General features: G+C 41.4%; 1 long non-coding RNA gene and 1 pseudogene across 1 annotated transcript in view; one reads left to right on the forward strand and one right to left on the reverse strand.

The window, feature by feature from the left end:
• LOC140694596 (uncharacterized) overlaps positions 1 to 21889 on the forward strand; it is a 490643-nt gene that overhangs the window by 272284 nt on the left and 196470 nt on the right. The window lies entirely within an intron of this gene.
• LOC140694609 (melanocortin-2 receptor accessory protein 2-like) overlaps positions 1 to 21889 on the reverse strand; it is a 73085-nt pseudogene that overhangs the window by 8643 nt on the left and 42553 nt on the right.

Raw genomic sequence — 21889 nt, forward strand, 5'->3', positions numbered from 1 at the left:
ACTTTTAATCTGAGCATCAAACCCCCACACCTCGTGGTGTTTCTCTTGCCGTTCAATGTAGCTCTCTGAATAAATCTACCTTTACCCAACACTGGCTTGCTCTTGAATTCTTTCCTGCACGAAGCCTAGGACCAACATCTGCCGAGGCAAATCCCAGGGGCCCAACCAAAGCCTGGGACACAGCCCTTCTCATGCTCCACTTATTTTTTCTTGTATCAACAGGACTGGGTTGTAAAGGGAGCTCTGAGGCCCCAGCTAAGGGACAGAAGCAGCCCCCAGGGCTCGAATTGGCGGGCAGCCTCTCCCCCAGCAGGGGCGCTGGGGTCGGCCCGGTTGTCTGTGGTTCCTTGTTGTGCTGACTCCCCATCCAGAGAGCGTTCTCCCTAGGCCTGTCCCCACAAAACCCTTCTCTCCAAAATACAAGCACATCATGTCACAATCCTCTTGTTCAACCAGGAAATGCTCAGCCCAATTTTTCCTTCCCCAGTAAAGAACCTAACTGTCCTCCCTCCCATCCCACCATTTTTTCTTTGTCAGAACTCTGCACTCTCCTCTCACCATCCTGAACTCAGGTGCCTTGCTGGCTGAGACGGAGATGTTTCAGTCTCACACAGCCTTCGTCCTTTCACTTTCCCCTTTCTACCTTAAAAAGCCTTTCCTAAGTCTCCCACCCCTCTGATTCTGAACATCAAAAAGTGCTGAGGTTACAGTCACTATCTGCATACCTCCCAAGCTTTGGCTAGGTTTCCTTTGCAAGGTCTTCATTAAGGAGCTGCATCAAGAAGTTTAAAGACGTTATTCTTACATCTGAGCCGAGAAGCCTGCATAAAATTGAAATGGCTTTGAAGAGAGTGTAAACCAGGGACAGAGAGGTCGCAGGTCCTAGTCAATAGTGTCATGAGGCAAAATGTTCTTCAAAGGCTCAGAGTGGCTTCTGAACACGGAGTCGGCAGGGAGGAGGTGCCAGGCAGTGAGGGGGGTGAGTGACACAGGGTACGCTCCCCCAGCTGGGGAAGAATTGGATTTTTTTCAATTTTTCCAAATAATTTCTTACTTCCTTTTTCTCCTATTGTCACATACCATTTCCTACGAATTAAGAGAATCAATGTCAGTCATTTGGGCCACTTGGGAGAAGCTACACGATGCCATTCACAGGGTTGGGGCATGACAGCCAAAACAGTCTAAGTTGAAAGACCAATGGCCGTATTTCCAAGGTAACCACGGGCATGCAACAAACTCCCCAGTTTCAATGACCTCATCTCAAAGGTGGGGCCAATAAAACTACCAAGCAATGTGCGTGATGATTGTGGCCGACATCTGTTTACTAGCTAAGTGCCCGTGACAGCTGCCGTTAATGGGGAATGAGTATGATCAACGAGGCCCAGTCTACCTGGTCACACCTGCCCTGCCTTCCTGCCTTGGTGCAGGAGCGGAGCTTGTTTAGCTGAGATGAACGCCCCCAGAGCAGCCCCGACGGGAAATCTCCCAGCTCTGCACGGCGAGGCGTGTTCCTTTCCTTCTCAGAGCTGATCACAATTTGCAGTCTTCTGTTTTTATGTTTATCCCTTTTGTAACTGCCTCCCCTCCGGAGTTTTTGCTCAAGCAGCACAGGGCCAGGTGTGTCTTGCTGCCTGCTGGATATTCTGGGCTGGGAGACAGCCAAACCCACATCGCGTTCTGGTGCTGAATGGAGAGGGCAGAAAGCACAGGGGCCCATGCTGAACTGAGGCCCTGCACCCAAAATTATGGTCTGAGTTTAGGCAAATTACACAGTCTTCTTTACCCTGAGATTCCTCATCTGTCCATGAAAAGAACTGCCCATGGCACACAGAGTTACAAGGATTAAAGGAAATCACCAAATTCACAAACTATTCAAGGGGCTACCAGTGCATCCTCAACAGACAAATGCTGCCTTTACGGCTCTGACACACGCCAAGCAGGAAAGCCGCACACAGTGAACACTGCTAAGTGCCAGTGTGTTAAGTGCTTCACGTGTGCTATAATACTCTTTACAACTTACAACAATCCCAGGAAAAAACGAATATTATCATGTCCATTTCACAGATTCACTAACAAGTTAAGAGAGGTTACATACTAGTCCAAGGCCCTATGGTGAGGAAATGGTGATTTAAAAATGAATCTGGGCCCAGGCCTGGGCTTCATCTCTCTCCCATCCACCTGACCACTTGCCTATGAAATCCACCTGTCCAATACACAAGTTTGCAGCCGGCCAGCTCTTAAATGCAATGTGTGCCACCGTTTGTCAATGTTGGTTAATTACCATTAACTGTTCTCAGAAACCACTACAGAAAAGAAAGGTGGACTCACGTCCCTGCCCACAAAGAAGAGGAATTCTGCCATGCCTTCTCCTGTAATGTGCAGAAACCCTTCCCTACACCACTAAATCCAAATGTCTGCTTCCTCCATGTTTATGTTTGCACACGGCTTATTAAAGTAGAAGGTAGCTGCAGTAATTCGGTCTCGGATGCCTTCCAAGTTTGCAGATTATCCATAATCAGTCTGTGAGCTAAAATACTACAATGTGAATGAAAATATTGCAACCATGTCAGTAAACAAAGAATGCTGAAACCAAGTCATCAGCGGCTGCCAACACACCCCAGCAAGGACAGGCCTGCAGCCCAGCCTCTGCAGCCACTCACCATGGTGCCCTCTGAGCAGACTCAGAATAAGAAAGGACAGGATACTGGCCCTAGATAGCTAGGTGCTTGTCTAAAGAATGAATTCCGAGTCCAAATGTTTGCTTCCTCCCATACATAGAAAAGCACTAAATTCTTGAACTTGAGATACCTGGCTTTCTTTAGATAAGAAGCAATCTTTTATTGTTCCAACTTCCTGGTCTTTGTTGTAAAGCTCCTATATATCCTAGCTCCTCCTCAGCCTCTTGGGAGCAGTCCCTCAGGGCGATCTGAGAAGATGTCATCTGGCCTTCAGTCCTCCTGCCAAATAAAACATAACTCTTAACTTTTAGGCTGCACATGTATTTCAGTCAACAGTTTTGGAAACCATAAAGGGACCCAGAGCAGATTTCTCTCTACCTAAACTCCCCGAGTAACCGGAGCCTTGGTACCAGCAGTGGCCCTTTGTGCCCATCCGCCTCCTCGGGGAGTCCAGATGAACCTGGGTGAGTCTCTCCTGGTTCTAGGATCTCCCATATTGGTTGATGATCCTGAGATTTATTTGGCGGTGTTTCCAGGTACCTGGCCCTCCAGTTGAAAGGTACTGGGGGAATTACCCACCTAGTGGGGACATACTGGGTGGGGCCTGGTTGAAACATAACGGGAAATAGCCACCTTGAATAGACGTCCGAAGTGGGGCTGGTGGAAACATACCAGGAAAATACTCACCCAGTGGAGACGTCCTGAGCGGGTCCAAGTTGAAAGACACTGGCTTCAGGACTGAGTGGTTAGGTAAGAGGCTGGTCTAATGTTTTCCTCACTTTGGTTACCTCCATTGAATTTTTCGGGATAAAAGTAAAACTCTTATGAGGAACCTTTCAACTCCAAAAATGGGACCCTCCTCCTGGCTGGTAACAGCTTTCTTCCGTGACAGAGAAACTTGCAGGAATGGTAGGGGCAAAGACTTCATGCCATAGAGTTGTCCCTGTGGGAAATCTTACTAGCAATTTTATTCTGAGAACCCGACCTTACAATGGGGAATAGAATTTAAAAAAAAAAAAAAAGTAAAGAAAAGAAAAAGAAATAACAGATTGCCAGCCTCCACCTAATACCCCAGCCAGGTTTATATACGTACAAGACTTACAACATTATTTGGGAATTAGAAAAAAAAAATCTCACTCTGAAAGTAACTAACCAGGCCTGATATAAACAGTTTTTGGAATTCTGAAGTTATAAAAACGAAATCCCCTTTAGGGGAAACTTGGATTTCTCTTCCTGTGTCCTTGAATTGTAAACATTTTATCTTTCTCCGAGTGTTTTATATGTGTGTATGTATGTATATATGTGTTTCCTTTTTTTAAAGGAAACCTTGGACTCTGCCATGCAAAAGGTACAAGTATTGTGTACATATGGTGGCCACGCAAATAAATTGGGATTCTCAACAATCCTTTTGTAGTACTAATTTTCAGACATTTTGCCATCTTAACCTTTGTTGCATCAGCCTGGGCCACAAAGGCCTCTAGCTTTTGGAGAGTAAACTTTTGAATTTTATTTAGGCAACACCCCCACTCTCATGTGGAAATGCATCTTCATCTTATTGGTTTAAAATCACGATCTACATATATATAAATTGATGGCCATATGATGGATCCTTTAATTTGGAAAAACTTTTAAATTGGTGAAAGTTGAAAGAGCTCTCATTATAAACAGCTGTTTTATTGGTACCTATTAAAATCAAGTTTAAAGGTAGAAGAATATATTTAATGGTTAACCTAAGAACTTAGTTTAAAAAAAAAACTGGTTTGAAATGCTACATTTGTGTTTTTCCTTTCCTATCAATGGTTTTAGAGATGCTAATAAAAACTTAGAATAATTAATGTTAATTAGGCTGATAATTGGAAAAACGATTGTAAAAATGTCGGAAAAAAAGATAAGGGGCTTATCCCAAATGGATAAATATTTTTAAATGGTTATTTTGAATGAGATAAATAAAATGGACATTTTTGGATTTAGATACTAGGTTTTGATACTACACTACGTAAAGTTAAGAAAAAGGGCCAAAGGGATCACCTACTGCCCCCAACATTAAAGTTCAAACAAGTCCGTTTTATTTAACACAGTTTAAAATATATGTATTTATAGGGCTAAATATAAATATATATATATATATATATATATATATATATATATATATATATATATATATATAGACTGAAATACTTGATCAATGATTGGAACAACAGACCAAATAGTCAAATTAAAAATTGAGAAGGCCCTAAGCACTTTGGCTCAAACTTGGGGATCCTAGAGACTTTTCTATAAAATTAGATACAATGCACAAACACACACACACACAAAAAAGCATCTGGCACTCCTTCTAGAAATAGGAATTACTGATTAAACCTAATAAATATAAAAATTAAAGGTATAAGATTTAATAAAATTGAGATAAAAGTTTCTAAAATTGGTATATTTAAATGGGCTTTATATAAACTTTCTGCTTAATTGTGTTGTGGGATAGATATGTTTCAATGGAAAAACGCTTCCCTTCTTGGTATTATAAGGCTGGGCCCATATCTGTCCCTCCGAAAATATTAATTGTACAAATAAAGGAAACCAATAGAGTTACATGAGCCGTCCAGTATAACGTAAAACTAAAAACTAATATTCAGTGGCTAATAAAAACATATAATAAGAGGTTTACCCTGGGTTTAACTTATAACTCAAGGAAAAGAGGCCTTACTAAATGCGTTATGCAAGCTTTGGAAGACATGATAAAGTAAACCTTAAAGTTTTAAAACATGGAATTCTTTGTTTACAGCTCTTCTCACTGATACAAAAAAGCAAATTAAGGATATACAATTGGGATTGGGTGACAGAGCAGTTCTCTGGGGAACTGGAAGCGTGTGTCTTTGTCTTGCAGATCAGAAATGTAAATTCACCAAACAGTGACCTAGGACTGAGCCTAATTAGCTCAATGAGATAAAACTTAAGGCCAAGAAATTTTTGGCATTTTAGAACTCAGAACTCTGACGGGTCCTTCAGACTTTGTCAAGAAATCTTAAATGTCTGTTTCATAAATAGTAAGCCTTAGTGATTTGAGCAAGCAAATTCAGCTTACTCCAGCTATTATTATACCTATCTTATAAGTAAGTTTCAAAGTGAAGCTATGAGATCTCTAGCTTTTGTCGTTTTATAAGCCTGCATGCACATTATAGACGTGAGATATTTCTACAGCTAAAAAAAAAAAATCAAAGTCAAAGAGCTCTGCTTAATTGGCATAAAAAATAAGAGATTACAAATGAAGTATTTCTAAAATAGAAACTGACCAAATTGAATTTCAGCTTCACGTGAACTGGAAAGTATTCAATATTAAGATAGTATTTGATATTGTTCAGTTTAAGTAAGTTCTAATTAATATAAACATCTTTAAAGTCATCAATATTAACTATAATACCTTTACTGTACCTAGGTTTAATGAAACTCAAATAAGATCCTGTTATATCTGTTGCAGATTTGTCAAGAAAAAAATAATAGAAATGTGGTGTGGTAAAATTTTAAGTAAATTAAATGCAAATGAGATGAGAGCTTTGGGTTCATTTTTAAAATGTATGCTTAAGATAATCTCTAAATGATTGGTATCTTTAAATTCTAGAGATGTGCTAAATTAAGTTAACTGATAGGATTTTACTAAATAGCTATGCCATTTTCAGATAAAATAAGATTGAAATATGAATTACTTAACATGTAACTTCTTCTTACAGAGAAACTAAAGGTGTTTAGAAATATTAATAAATGGTTGGTGCCACCCTGAAATAGTCTCTATTATTAAGGGAATGATCTCAGAATCCTAGGAAAGTAAGAGAAATGTGTAAAGGAAGATATAAGAATGGAATTATATTTTGTTAAGGAAAAATAGTGACTTTCTCCTGAAGCTGGTTACTTCTGAATGGAAGAGAAAATAAGGGACACACTAATATGAGTATAGAAACTGTGGAAGGCTTGTGGAAGAGGAACCCTGAGGAAAGAGTTTTGTACGTGGTCGGAATTGGCTAAGTTTGCAATGAACTTGGGCAAAGTAAATGAATCTTAGAAGCAAGCTGGTACAAGACTAGATTTGGTTTTTTCACTGTTAAGAGGACAAAATTTTCTTAAAATGTTAATCCACTTTCAGTAACAAATTGTAAAACTTCTTATACCACTTAACTGATCTGTTCTGCCTTTACCTTTGAAGTATTTTCTTGTTAATGAATAAGTACTTCTTTACAGTGAACTATAAGTTTATCTGACCAAGTGTTCTCAAATCTTTTAACAAGCTACCCAAATATCAATTTCCAATTAAAGTTCTTTTAGTCTCCAGTTAAGTTTGGGATGCTACAGAGGGCCCCTGAAACATCCCAAAGAGAGATTTTAAACTAGTAAGTTTCATTTGGCATGTTAAATAACATGGTATTGTCAACTGAATAATAAATCTTCCTAGGTAATATTGTATGAGAAAATATTATTAACATAGATATTCTAGAAATTATATGGACTCCCTAAAATTCTGGTATATCTGAAATGTTACCAGTCATAATTCTGGTTGTAGTGATCAGGTTTCTTTATTGATTATAGTGTAACTGTGTTTAACCATGATTTTAAATCTTTTGTCATTATAGACAGTTAATTGTTTTCTTCTGATGGTTTTGCAAAATGCTTTCTCTTCAAGGAAATTTACTGATTTCTAATAAATTTCAAACTATAACACTGAACTAAACTGGGTATGAAATTTTAAAGGTCTAATGAAAACTCTGATTAAATGAATTAATTACATGGGACTGAGTAAACTGGTGAATATGGTTATAATTTTTGATTTTGTCTGAAATACTCCTGGCTTTTAACCTGTTTCCCAGACATAAAGAAACTATTCTCCTTAAGCTAGTTATGATTCACAGCAATTTGATAAATTATACCTATGTAATCCGACTTGGAACAGTTATCTTTTCTCTCTATCTGATCCCTCAAGAGACTAAAAACTCTTAGGTCCCCAGTGGCTCTATCAGACAAATGAGGAAGATCATCCCCTAACAGATATAGGAATCTCAAGGTATTTTAAGGATTTTAAAGAGAAAAGGATTTACCTAAATCTGTAAGGCAGAAACCCATGACAAGCCCTTGACGTGGCTTTCTTGGCCTTAGGAAATCTTATTAACATTCTACCCTGAGACTCCTTATTAAAAGTTCCAACACAGCCAATTTAAAAAAGCCTATATGATCAAATAATCAGACTTAACTTGTAAACAAGTTAATCTTCATTTGGCTATATTTGAGAAAAATGAGGGTAACTTTAGAGAGAAAAAAGATTATATTTCAGAGGATATTAAATTCTAGTTTTGTTAATTGAGGTCTATATTTACTAAGGCACTTCCCAGATCATTCCTTGCTGTTATGTCACATTGTTGTAAAGTTTAATTGAATTATGAAAAGGATACTCTAGGTTTGTTTCTGAAGCTCAGTAATCTATCCTTGGGTAAAGTTCCAATGCCCCATGACCTGCAGCCAGGGGATTATACATACTGGAACAGGCATGACTTAAAGAACTGTCTCCATCCTGAATGGAAGGACCCTTTATCAAGTACTCTTAACTAGACCATACAAACCAAGGCTGAAGGAAACGGACTTTCAGATTCATTTCCTATCAGAAACAGACCCTACAGTGCACTGGCCTATAGAGCACTGCTCACCTTAAAATAATGCCCAAATGGAGTAAAAGCTACCAGGCCAGGATGAGAAGAAGACGACTTCTGACGTAGACAGCTGACCCAAGACAACGGACCATGCCTGTATACCAATTACTTTGATAATTTCTCCTACCTTTGATTATGAACTACACCTATTGTTAAGTTTATGGTAAATTACCTATGTCTAGTACTTCTGTGTTACTTTGGTGGGTTTCCCTACTCAAAGGCTCGAACTAGGTAGCCCTCAGAAACGTTATTCTAAAAAGGAAATTATAGTTCTCTTTAGGCCACTGTTGATCTTACAAGGTGGGTGACCTCACCTGGCCAAATAATACCTGCTCTGACCCTGCCCATAAATATGAAATTTCTCATAAGGTAACTCAAACTCAATTAGTAACACAAGAAAAAATTTAACCCAAAAATATAACTTCTCGGCTATTAAATTCTTACTCATGACTTTATTAACGTTACTAGCTGTATTACTTATATCCTGTCTATTTTATAAAATTGTTGTCTGTTACATTTCCCTATGTGTAACTAGGCCTACAAGATTGATGATGGCTAAACATCTTGAAGAAATAGATAAAATTTATAGCCCTGCATAAAATAATTGTTATAGTGTGATTCTAGGTATGGGAATGACCAACGAAGGGCGAACATTTCCTGGATCATAATACACTAGTAAGACAGGAGATCCAGAGAACTTTTAGTATGAACAGGGCCTGATAAAAACACCTAACACCTTGAATGGCAGTTCAGAAGATTCTTCACCTGAACTAGGAATGAGCCATCCTAGCACCGTGGGACAAAATAGGCCATGAAATGTCTCTCAAAATATTGGTCGAATTTAGGACCAAGGGGGAGCACTGTGAATGAAAGTACTACAATGTGAATGACAATACTGCAACCATGTCAGTAAACAAAGAATGCTGAAACCAAGTCATCAGCGGCTGCTGCCACCCTCCAGCGAGGACATGCCTGCAGCCCAACCTCTTAGCCACTCACAGTGGTGCCCTCTGAGCGGACTCAGAATAAGAAACGACAGGACACTGGCCCTAGATAGCTAGGTGCTTGTCGAAGGAAGAAATTCAATGACCAAAATGTTTGCTTCCTCCCATACATAGAAAAGCACTAAATTCTTGAGCCTGAGACACCTGGCTTTCTTTAGATAACAAGCAATGTTTTATTGTTCCAACTACCTGGTCTTTGTTGTAAAGCTCCTATATATCCTAGATCCTCCCATACACCTTGGGAGTAGTCCCTCAGAGTGATCTGAGAGGCTGTCATCCCGGCTCGAGTCTTCCCGCCAAATAAAACATAACTCTTAAATTTAGGCTGAACGTTTATTTCAATCAAATCCCAGAATAGACAAAACTCATCAATTCTGTCATGGAACACACGGGTTCAGGAACCAGAAGCGTGTTCTAGTCCCAAAAACTACGGGTTCCTCTTTCTACCTGTCATTATACAATCCCACCAGAACTCATTACTTTGCTGTCTGCTCATCTGGCATCCAAACTCAGAGAAGAGTCAACTCAGCAGAGCGCCCTACTGGGGAGAACCCCCCCGCAGCAGCACTGCGGGCTGCCTGCCCTAACGCACGCTCTGCTGACCCCTAGTGTCCTCCGTGGAGACCAGGCCAACAGAGCTGTTCCCAACAGCTGCAAAGTCCCACAAGTTAAATAAATCATTTTGTTTTATACGATATGTTACGTATATACCCATCTCTGAAAACAGCTTTGCCAGAAGCCCAAATCTTCAATATTATTCTGCAAAGGCAAATCCGGTCCCCAAGGGAAAACAAGTCTTAAGGCGACGCTAAGGCCTCCAAAGTCCTCTCCACGACCATCAACCAAACTGCCTGCAGGTCTGCAGCTTCAGCAGGCTACATGTCTGCTTTTAAAGCAGTCCCTTCCTGTCCTCGTGTGCTACAATGTCCCTCTACACCCTCCCATCTCAGGGTAAGTGCAGCCGCTGCAGAACCTTGCAGGGCAGCACTGACAGGACTGGACACAGAGGATCAGAGCTAAACTAAGCCTTCTGATGACACGAGCTGGTCACTCTGTCACTTTACACATCAAGATATATAGAGAGAGAAGTGGGGTGATATTGCTCAAAGTCACACAGCTAATAAGTTGAAAAGTCTATAACTCTGCTACTCCCTCCAGCGAGATGCCCCAGTTGGGACGCCCACAGGGTTCTCTTGTGCCTGCCTGACCAGTCCTTTCCTGTCACTCATAACCCACCACAGGGTCAGACACTAGCCTGCCTTTTTCAGCATCTTTTCCCTCCAGTCTCTCAGGAACAAGGCTGTTCGGGCCACTGTATGACTTCCAGCTCCCCAAACCCTCCGTGCTCAGGCTGGTCTTGCCTATGCATTCGGCCACCTGTACAGAGGATCTTCCTCCCCTGCAGGAGGATGTTTCCACTCTCCGCAGGGACACCAACTCAGGGGAGCCCTCTTCTCCCCCTCAGCATGGCAGGTGTCCCAGGCCACATCACGAGCTGCCCCATTAGGACTGTGGGTGCCAAGGTCTGCTAATCAGACCAGCAGCCTTAGAGCCAGGGATCATGCCCGGGCCACCCTGCAAACCTACTGTCCGCCTCACAGCCCCCAGCCAGCAGGTCACCTGGAAGTCACAGCAAGTGCCCCACCCAATCCAGAAGTCTCTTCATTTGCCAGCACCACTGATGACTGGTTTCCAAACTTTGGTCAGTTTCGCACAAAACAGCAGCTTCCGCTGTGAAGCGGGGGGGCTTTCGCTTCTGCGTCCCATCCTTACTGGAAACGTCAAGGGAAACCAAAAGGCCTTTTCTCAACCATTTTCTGATGACACCCTCCCACCCACAATACTCACATTCTCAACAGTTTGGGTCCACTTGATCTTGTTTCCCTTATGCTAAGGGGCTCAAAACACTGCAGGATTCTTTCTCTTTTGAGGGTATTTGTACTCAGTTTATCGGCTTAATCTGTTTTTGTCTCTCTCTTCAGTATCCCTAACAGTTGCCACTTCTTACTCCTTTCAGCAGCCTCCCTCCCAACATCTAGTCTAGGAAATCAGCTGTGATGAGGGGCCCGGGGGCAGTCACAGAAGATGCAACTAAGGCACAGAAAGCCTACAAAATTTGCCCAAGAAGATCAGCCTCAACCCCCAACATTGTGTGCCCCGTCCCTCTTTTTAACTCTTATGCTAAGCAAGCTAACTTTTTGTAGATTATGTTTATAAACAGATGAGGTATCAAAATACATACAAGGACAAACATCAACTCTTAGATGTTCATTAAATACACTATTTAGTTTCCATTTATTTTATTTCTATTAAAAAAAATTAAGAACCTCTGCAGTCAATATAGCAAAAGTTTACAGGGCTTTAAATCCAGAATATAGAGGTGTTAAGTCTGTCATTACTCATACTTATTTGTATGTTCACAAGACAAAATGATTTGAAAGTCTCTCTCCTCTCCCCCTACACACTACTGGCTCTCACCAGAGCTCCCAGATCACACATCTAACAGCCTTTCACTTTACCCAGAGCTGAACTCTTTAGTTCCCCCCCGGAACTCCCTCTGCAGTTTCCCTCCTCAGAGCACAGCATGACAATCATTTACCTCATTAATCCACACAGAAACCTGGGCCTTACTCCATCCTACCTTCACAGACAGCATTCATCCTTTCCTTTTAACCATCTAAACATGTCTTCATTCTGTTCACTTTTACCCACTGACCGTCCCACAGCTCAAGGGGAAGCCACCAACACTGCCCACCTGGACTCACGAGTCTCCCAAGTGGCCCCACAGCCGCTCTCCCCTACTTGAGACAAATGGGATTGTGTCACTCCCGTGCTTTTAGGACTCTTTTCAAACCCACTCTTCTTAGAAGAAACTCCCAGTTCTTCACCTGGTGAAGGTCTTTACCATGAAACTGTCAGCTCAGGGAGGGCAGGACACGCCCTCCCCCCTCGGCCCCGCCCTCTGGCAGAGCATCAGCTTCTGAGGACCTGCTGAGCTACACCAGCCTGTTTTCTAAACCTGGTCTTGACTTCTTGGCAAACTGCTTCACTTATGTACACACATCCAAGGAAGATAAGAAAGATTTTAGATGTTGAGCTAGACTATTGATTTGGGGATTTTGCACTAGCAACCTGCAAGTACATGTTCTAATGATTCTGTATTCTTAAAACCATACCCAGATTTAAGTAGTATTTGTGGAATATCTTCGAAGTAAGAGGGACTGTACTTTTACAGGCTTTATATTTTATAACATGAACAACCCACACAGGGTCACAAATGGAACTGCCTCACAAGTGACAAGACATGTGAGAGGCATATAGAAACAGGTCACAAAGATGGTAAGAGCAAAGTTGTTTCTCCAACCCCCGAAAAAATTCCTCAAAGAACAGAAAACTCTGAATTTTGAAAGTAAAATACTATCATATAAAGAAATAAAATAAATAATCCTCTTCATCAGGGATTCAAGATCTGACTCCAGAATTTTTAGCATGTCATACTGAATCCTAGCACAGGAAAATCAGATGGACTAGTGGTGAGTAAGTTTCAGAAAAACTGCAGTAATTCCTCCACTTGTAAGTGGACATACACTCACCTGTCGAAGGTGAAAGTAAACCGCATTCTGGAGAAATTTGGAAGCTTCCAGGCTCTGCTTCTGGATGGCAAGGACACGGACAGCTTCGAAGCATGCTTCTAACTGAGTCACCAGCATTCTTACACTGCAGGAGGAAAAGGAGGCCCTCAGTCAAGAGCTTTGGGGCCGTGTCTCACAGGCCGGGCCTCGGGGACTCAATGCCCAGCAGCAGTCCGGCCCCAGGCGAGGACCCGCAGTGTGGCCCACCCAAGCAGGTGGGGCACTGTGCTTGAGAAAGCCCATCCCCGATGTGGGCAAGAGGGGCTGGTGGGGTTGTTTGAACATATAAATGCTCACAGAAATACACCTACACATAATCAATTGATACAATTAACAGGAGCAGGCTATTTAATAAAATTTCAATGGTCAGTGGTAATTTTATCATTCCTTTTCGTTTGTCCCCTGCACTCTGAGACAGGCTTAGGCTCTCTCACACCTGCAGCTCTGATGCAATAGTTGTGAAGTTATTTTACTTTGCTGCAAGTGTCTTCGTTCCCCGTGTCGCTGTGACTGTCATCTCTTACACAGTCAGATGTCTTCCTGGATCTCTCCCTGAGTTCCTTGCTCCTGCTTTTCAGATCCTAAGATAAAGGGCAAGGGAAGACACATGACCAGAAAAGGCACTGTGGACTTGATCAAAGTCCTCAGTGACCCCTATGTGAGTGCTGCCCACCCCTTACATTCGATTCTCATGGTTCTGCCCAGGGTGACATCCAGACAGGAGAGCGTCCTGGGCCAATTAAAAGCTGTGTGGCTTGGGTGCGGGGACGGTGCAGGAGCTGGTTCCAGGGTCGTGCCCCTCCCCACCTCTACTCCTCTCTTTCCTGAGGCCCAGCTGCCTATTCCCCAGGCTCTCTGATCTTCTGTCCCTCTCTTCTACTCTACACCAAGCCCTTTTCCTCTTCCTTTATTCCCTAATTATCCCCAGCTGGAATGATTTTTCAATCACAGTATCTGAAAAAATTTCCTGCAGCTGAAAAAGAGGTCTCCAGAGGTCAATGCCCATATGCTGGTTCCTGAAGGCAGCCCCTGGTTAGAGGGACCCTCACCAACACTTACAGGGCATCAGACATGTTTCAGGTTTGACCACCCCCAACAAGAGTTTGCTGTGACCCCAAGGCCCGAACAGCATCCCTGATCACAAAAATGTAGTTGGCCCACTTATCCGTTATTAAGAACCAAAAATAAAAAAATTGTTCATGTTTCTTACTAAAATTATTTATGAGGTGGAAAAAGAAATTGTAATAGAAAAGAACAAATTTGACTCCATGTTAGAAGTGTTCCTTGGGCTTTAACCGTGTGCCCTGTTTTCTAGGCTCAGACTTGCTAGCTCTGCACCTTTTGTAAAAGAAAGTTGCCTTTAGCCTGAAATATCCAGGAGAGCCTATTCTCTGGGCTCTGATCTTTAAGACTGTTAGCTCTTCTGCACTTAAATAGGGATGAGAAGTTGTAAAACAGAGAATAAACTTTGTGTTTTTTTTGGAGGTTTTTCAGGGGCACCATGATTTGATCCACATGGACAGCTGCAAGAACAAAGGATTCCAAGGACAAACAATTCGTACAGCAAGAAGTTTGCAACAACCAACCACACCACCGCCTCTTTTTAGTATAAAAGGAGCCGGAATTCTGACTTGGGGAAGAGGGTTCCCCAGGATATCAGTATGCCATCTTCTGGGTCTGCCAGCTTTTCAAATAAAGTCACTATTCCTTGCTCCAACAGCTCATCTCCCGATTTATTGGCCTGTCATGCAGTAAGCAGAACGAGATGGGACTTGATAACAAAATGACTGTATTGGAGGTAGTATGTCTCCACTGTTTCCTCATTTCCATTATGTCACAACCTATCAATTTTATTTGCTGTTTAACAACAGAACCAAAAAACCTATCTTGGGAATTGATTCCATGGAAATAAAATTATTTCTACTCTTTCAAAACTGTTTTTCTTTTCTATTTTTTTGTTTTGCTTATTGAAAAAAATCAAATCATTTTATTTCACGTATTTTTGTTATAGCTACATATATTAAATACTACAAAGATATTTAAATTGCAATAAAAATTGCTCATATATTAGTATAAAGATTTATAAACAATCAATGCGGATTAGGAAAGGAATGGCTATTTACTAAAAATCCACTGCACATCCAGTCTTTTACAAGCATATCCTGTAATATAAGCTCTATGATCCAGGGGTCCCCCACCCCTATTCTCACTGCCGAGTTCCTTAGTAATCAACTACCAAGGCACCACCATTGAACCACACGATCAGTATTTTAGGTATAAATGAGGGAATTAGCTCATTCAATTCTATAACAAAAACATTAAAATAAATACTGAACCTATTTACATATAAAGAAAATTGGACACAAATAAGTGCAGTTTCTTCCCCAAGGTCACAAAGCTAGTAACTGGTAAAGGCAAGATTTGAAAGCGTCTGCCTGATTCTAAAAACTAAGGTGGAAATCCCATTCGACTGTGGAGGGTCCAGTAGCACAGCCTAACACCCTATCATTGTTCAAATATAGCCTTAGACAGCCTGAGACAGCACCCCATTCCTATGGAAATCGAGGGCAAGTGATAACAGTAAGGATTTTATATCCGGTAGTTTCTTAGGTCTCATTTATATAAAGTGTCAGCAGGTCAGCAGAAAAACTCTGAGAAATATGAGTGGATCCAGAGCTTTTTGCTGATTAGAAACTCAGTCTATAAGGACAGAGTGACCTTCCCATGAGAGGCCACATGGATATAAACTAAAGGCAGCTGAGCAATGAAAACTAGCAAGACCCTGGAACCCAAGCAAGAAGGATCCCTGCCATCCCACAACCATTTGCCTCTTCATCTGCTTGGACACGATGGCAGAAGACCCAGGTCTTTGTCCAAGTTACACTTTAATGGATTCTCACCCATAAAAAGTTATGACTCTGCTGTCTCAAGCCCATTCCAACTCAAATATGATGACACCAATATCTCAGCAAAATGTCTATGTCTTCACTTACTGTGTTCTATTAGGAGAATATGTCTATGGCCACAAAGCAGAAATCCAATTGAAAACACCATGCACGAAGCCGGGTGAATGTCTACATAAGAGACTTTGTTCTCACGCTCACTGAATGAAAACTCAGAAAAAGTGGTCCTCCTCCCTCAGCAAGTGGGAGGTACCCTGATTGTGTGTGTGTGTGCGTGTGTGTGCGTGCACGCGTGTGTGTGTAAATCAAATACAATGAATTCTGGGATGTGTAAAGATTTTTTTTATGTTAGTATCATTTCATGAGGATGAGAAAACCTTTAAAGTGATTTGAATCTAGTGTTCTCAGAGAGTCTCAGGCTCTTTTGGTGGAGGAGGGGAAAGGAGAAAGGAAAGGAGGAAAGAAGTAAATGAAGCTAAGGAGTAAGAATACTGCTAGGGATAGGCAAGACATTAATTTTGTTCCTTCTTGCATCACACACAAATTAGGGACTGGCTTTCTCCCATGCCTTGTCAAGCACTGAGTTGCAGAAGAAGAGGCGACAGCCCATTTCTCACTGAGCTTGTGACTGTACGTGGCATGTTACAGACACAAATCATTTACCCTGATCAAACACTCTAGCAGCAGGCCGTAATTCTCCTATTTTGAGAGACAAGAAAACAGGAGTTCAAAGAGGGTATATAACTTGGCAAAAGTCTGAGGACCAGTAAACAAGAGAGGATGAATTCAAACTCAGATCTGAATGCAGAGTCTGAACTTCCAACTCTCAGGACTGGAAAATCCTTAACGCATAGGCTACCCAGCTTCCCTGCAGTGTTCCTGGCACCAAGCATTTCCCATGGCACTGGTCTCCACTTCTCACAGACACAGTGCTGTGTCCAGCCAATGACCTCCATCGGACCTTGATCATCTACCTGCCACGCGCACCAGGCTTCTCCATAAAGGCAGGAAAGCTGGCTTTCAAGTGCATACAAAGCTATCCCTGGTCTTTCCTGGACTCTTCTGTGGCTTCTCCAGCCTAAAGGCAGCCATGAAACTGCTCACAGTTTGTACATGAACCACACTACCTCTCTCCATCTGTCTCCCCACGTGTACTACTTAGCTATGACCATTTTGATAATCTTGGAAACAAACTTTTAAAAACAGAAAAGAAAGCATTCTGGAACAAGTACTTAATAATTACAATTTTAAATGACAAGTTACAAAGTGAGTATTTACAAACCGAATCTGCCTTCCTAGGTGTCAGTTTAAACAGTTAAAAAATGTAATACCAAAAAATTCTCCCTTAAAAAATTAACAAAATCCTCAACAATAATCTTGAATAAACTCAAAATTAATGCCCATGTTCTACATGGAGAAAACTACAGGACTGTACTGAGGGGTAAATTAAGAGGAGTGAATGTATGGACATCAACATATTGCATGGAGGAAAGCAGTTTTGTAAAGACGTAAGTTCCCCTAAAGATAATTCAAAACTTACTAAAAAATCCCATGAAAACTCTTACCTGTTTTTTTTTTAACTTGAGCAAATTATTTTAGAATTCTTCAGGAATAATTAAGTCATAATACTAGCCAAAAATTTTGGGATGGAAGAAAAGAATGAAAAAACATTGCACTGTCAGATATTAAATTAATTTTTACAATATGTAAGATATAGAGCTGGAATAAGAAAGAAAGATTTACAGAAATATACCATGAGCTCAAAAAGAGACTCTAGTGTTCATAAGTATTTTGTACACGTGGGATTTCAAATCAAAGAGCAAAGTATGAATTCAATAATTGTTCTGGGACAATCAGAGAATCCCCTGCAAAGAACAAATTCTATTCCTGTCATAAGGACCACAAGAAAAATTACAGATAGTGATGTAAATATTAGAAAGTACTAATAAGAGCCAATACAACCCTTTGCTCATATTACTTCAACTTCTCTTCACTAGAACAATTACCATTATCATCTCCATCTTAGAGATTTAAAAACCTGCAGAAGAGATTTGTACCATTATAAGAAAGTATTTCTAAGAATAATACCAAAGTTAAAACCCAAAAGGAAGACATTTAATACCTTAAGAATATGTTGGGCCACAACAAAAATAAACCTACTGAACAAAATGAAAGGCAAGAAATGACAAGAAAAAGCTCTGTGATACATGTTGATGAAGACAAGGGGTTAATGTTCATGACATACAAAGAGCTGTCACAAAGCAACAAGAAGCTCCCTCACTTAACTGTGTGCAACGGACAAAAGGGATCATTCACTTTTAAAAAGTCAGATGGCTAATGAGTGAAAAATACTGAATACCTCACTGGTCATCAAATGCAAGCTAAAACAATGAAAAAGCACTTTTGCTCATCATATTGGCAAATATTTATAAAAGATATTCTAGCTAGTATCCATCTGTGAGAGAACAAATTTTGAGCGACATTTTGGAGGACGACATGTCAATGGATATATAAACACTGAAAAACGTGTGTACACACAGACTCAACTCAGCTTCAAGGAATCGTTTCGTTTAGAAAAAAAATCAGTTCAAAAAGATGTATTCATCAGGGCATTTACACAGCACTTTTTACAATGCTGGGAAGAAAAGCTGAAGTGAAATCATATCCAGCGATATAGAACTGGTTACAGAAATTATTCTACATCTATTCATTCCCCACTGGAGAAGGAATTTCTAGAGTCTCTTGAAAGGAGCCTGTGATGAATGTAAATGTCACATCCAGGGACTAAATTTCAGGAAGCCTTAACTAAAGGAATACTCATACAAGATTACAGGAATGTTTGTACAAGAAGGATGCCAGTCAAACATCATTACTGACAGTGGAAAATGGAGAAAACTTAAGCGTCCACCATCAAGAAAATTATGCAGTAAATCACGGCGAGCTGTGGGCTCTGAGGGGGCTGGTGTTTCGGCATGGTCCAGGGCCTTGTCCACAGCACTCTCTCACCAAAGGTGTCCTTCCAAAAGAGACCACACCTGCACATCAGGAGACCCCTTCCACTGTATCTGAAAGGACCGGGTGAATCTGGAGTGGGAGGACGTCTATGATATACCCCTGAGTGAATAAAGTGAGCTGTAGAAAACATATAGTATGGCCTTAATTTTCAATAAAGCATATAAACACACACATATATATAGATTTCTCATATACGTGTATGTATGTACATATGTATGTATGTGTATATATATATGTCCTAGGCATAAAGGTCATGAAATATATACACATTGTCAACAGCTTTTACCTTCAGGAAATAAGGGGAAGGGAGGTAGGGGACTTTCGGTACCACCACGGTTCTCTTTTCAGTATTTCAGTAAAGTATACTTGGAATTTAAAAGTTTATTTTAGTCTGAAGTAAAATGGACGATGCCTCCACAAGACAGAATTCTATACTGGTCATTAAAAATCATGCCAGGGGAGATAGAATATTGCAGAAAAAATATAAAAAGCCGAATGGAAAATGGAGTTCTCCACACAGTAAACAGGCACAGAGTGCTCGCTGGTTTTTATGACAGAGGTGATACACACTGACGAAAAGGACAAAAATAGACGTTAAAGTGTTAATTATTATCTCCGAGTAGTGGGACCAGGATAGCCTCTCTTACACCTTTTTTCAGACTTATTATATTAAAAACACATTGTTTTTCATCTGAAAAAAAGCATTTTTAGATGTCTAGTACCACACATTGGAGAAAATACACGAGTACTTACAGAAACAAGTAACTAGGAGACACCGCAGTAGCGTCGCACAATGTGGAACGGGCGATCCTGAATAACACCGCGCAGTTACGTAAGGACCCACAAAGGGAGAGCACCTGCTGTAACAGGACGCGGTCCCCTTCTATTTGTCAGTTGTGTCTTCAGGGCTGAGGCAGTTCTGAGCACGGCCAGTGTCACTGCTGGTGTCTGGATGGATGCCACTGGAGGTAGGGGCACCTGCAAGCCGAGACGAAGAACAGAAATCATCCTCTGCTTTTTCTGTCTTGTTTCTTTGTTACTTTATAAGAGAGGCATAAATAAGATAAACTGTGAACCTTCCCTACTGAAATTTCAGAAATGAAACCGTTTTTAAAGTCTACACAGCTTATATTCTGCCTATAACTGTCTTTTAAAACAGCATCATATTTATTAAATGTTAATTAACTCAATTAACTCCCTGTTGAAGCCTTCTATTAAAGAACATGAAATGCACTACGTAAAAGCACCACGCCTGCAGTGACTACCTTAGCTGTCTTGACGGCAGTGCAGTCAGCACCCACCATCCCGTGGCCCTGAGCTCCTGATGCTGGTAAGAGCACACTGCCGCCTCAGATGGAGAGAAACTGTGAAAGCATTCTCTGAAATGTACAGCACTGACAAAACATAACTGAGAAATCACAGGCTCCTTTGAGGCTGTCATTTTCTGTTTCTGGCCAACCCCGGTCAATGAGCAGAACCACCCCATTCCTGAGCCATGGGACTCACGTGGGAAGCAGTTTTGGAGAAATTTCCAGATATAGAATGTAACCAACTATACATAGAACTCTGACAAAAGAAACGATGAAATACTCTGATTTTGGAAGACAGTCAAAATATTCTCCTAAGCCTTAGTAGCAGGAAAGACTGGGCTTCTCCTAAGCCACTTATTTATTTCACAGCCAGTGAGCATTTCCCATAAACTCTGTTACCCTGTGTCTGGTGGGAGCCTCGGGCACACTCTTGCTGTCCATCTTATAAATGACAGGGCAGAGGTGTGTGTCTCACATCTGCAACCCTCAAACAGGCTCGCCTCCTAGCCTCACTGTCTGAACTTGGCCCTATTTTCTCACCTGTTTATTTGGTATCTGTTCTTCTCTAAGCTGCCTGAAATGCTTCTTGGAACAAGTCAGAAGAACGAGTGGGCAGAGAAATGGACAGATGGACAGGTGAGAGATGGGCAGACAGACAGAGAGACTCCAAGAAAAGGGGAACAAAGAAAATTTCCTATGCAAAACCCTCTTCTAGTCTGGGAAGAAAACCACCATGGAGAAGTGTGAAGAGGCAGGTAGCTTAGGACTGTTTCTTGGATTCCATGAAATGTCACACCAAGAGACGAGAGGGTAGAAATATAAATAATAAAAGAAAAAAGCATGCATGCTTGAAAAATATATCTACAATATGTACTTACTAAAGAATACATTCAAATAAGCAGGGCCAAATAACACAATCCTTGGGTATTTACAGAAGTGGGAATCCCACCTCCAAACCACAAGGCATCCCTTTGGAGCACTGAGAGTCTACACGGGGCGGTCATAAAGCCGTCTCCGCAAATCCATTCTATCCTGCACTTATGAGGAAAGAGCAGCTGTGATCGGGCTGCCCACGCGCATCATTTACACCCCTCAGCACCTCTACGGGGGAGGGACGCCTAGCGAGCCCCGTCTCTGCAGGACAGAAAACAAGTCCGGGAGAGGCTAAGCCGACCTACCAGTTCTCCAACTCACAGGGCTGGTCACTCCAGAGCAGGACTCGAACTCGGACCCATGTTTGTAACCACAGTACTACCGTGATTTATGTGCTTTTTGTGTGTATAATTCATTTGTTTCCGGCATGAAAGGATATTTAATTAATGTTCGGTTGTCTTGTCTATCTCATTAGCTCACAATCAATCTTTATACTGTTCAATTGTACTCTTTTCCCCTGGACAAAGGAATGGAAAGAGCAGGGGTCAGAATGAGGAGGGGCTCCATTCTTTATCTGGTACCTCATCTCATCCAAGTCCCCAACGAGGGAGAAGGAGCAAATGTTCTCTTCATCTTTTAAAGAGAGGGCTCCACTGAGGGTGACTTTCTCAATTCCAAAACCAAGGCTGGGGGCAGGGCACATGCAGCAACAAGAGCAGTATCACCTGTAGGAAGGCGAAAAGAGCTCACGGGAGGGCTCCGGTGGTGTGACTCATTTAATTTCAATCGA

The sequence above is a fragment of the Vicugna pacos genome, unplaced genomic scaffold, assembly GCF_048564905.1.
Source record: "Vicugna pacos unplaced genomic scaffold, VicPac4 scaffold_65, whole genome shotgun sequence".
NCBI classification, from domain to species: Eukaryota; Metazoa; Chordata; class Mammalia; order Artiodactyla; family Camelidae; genus Vicugna; species Vicugna pacos.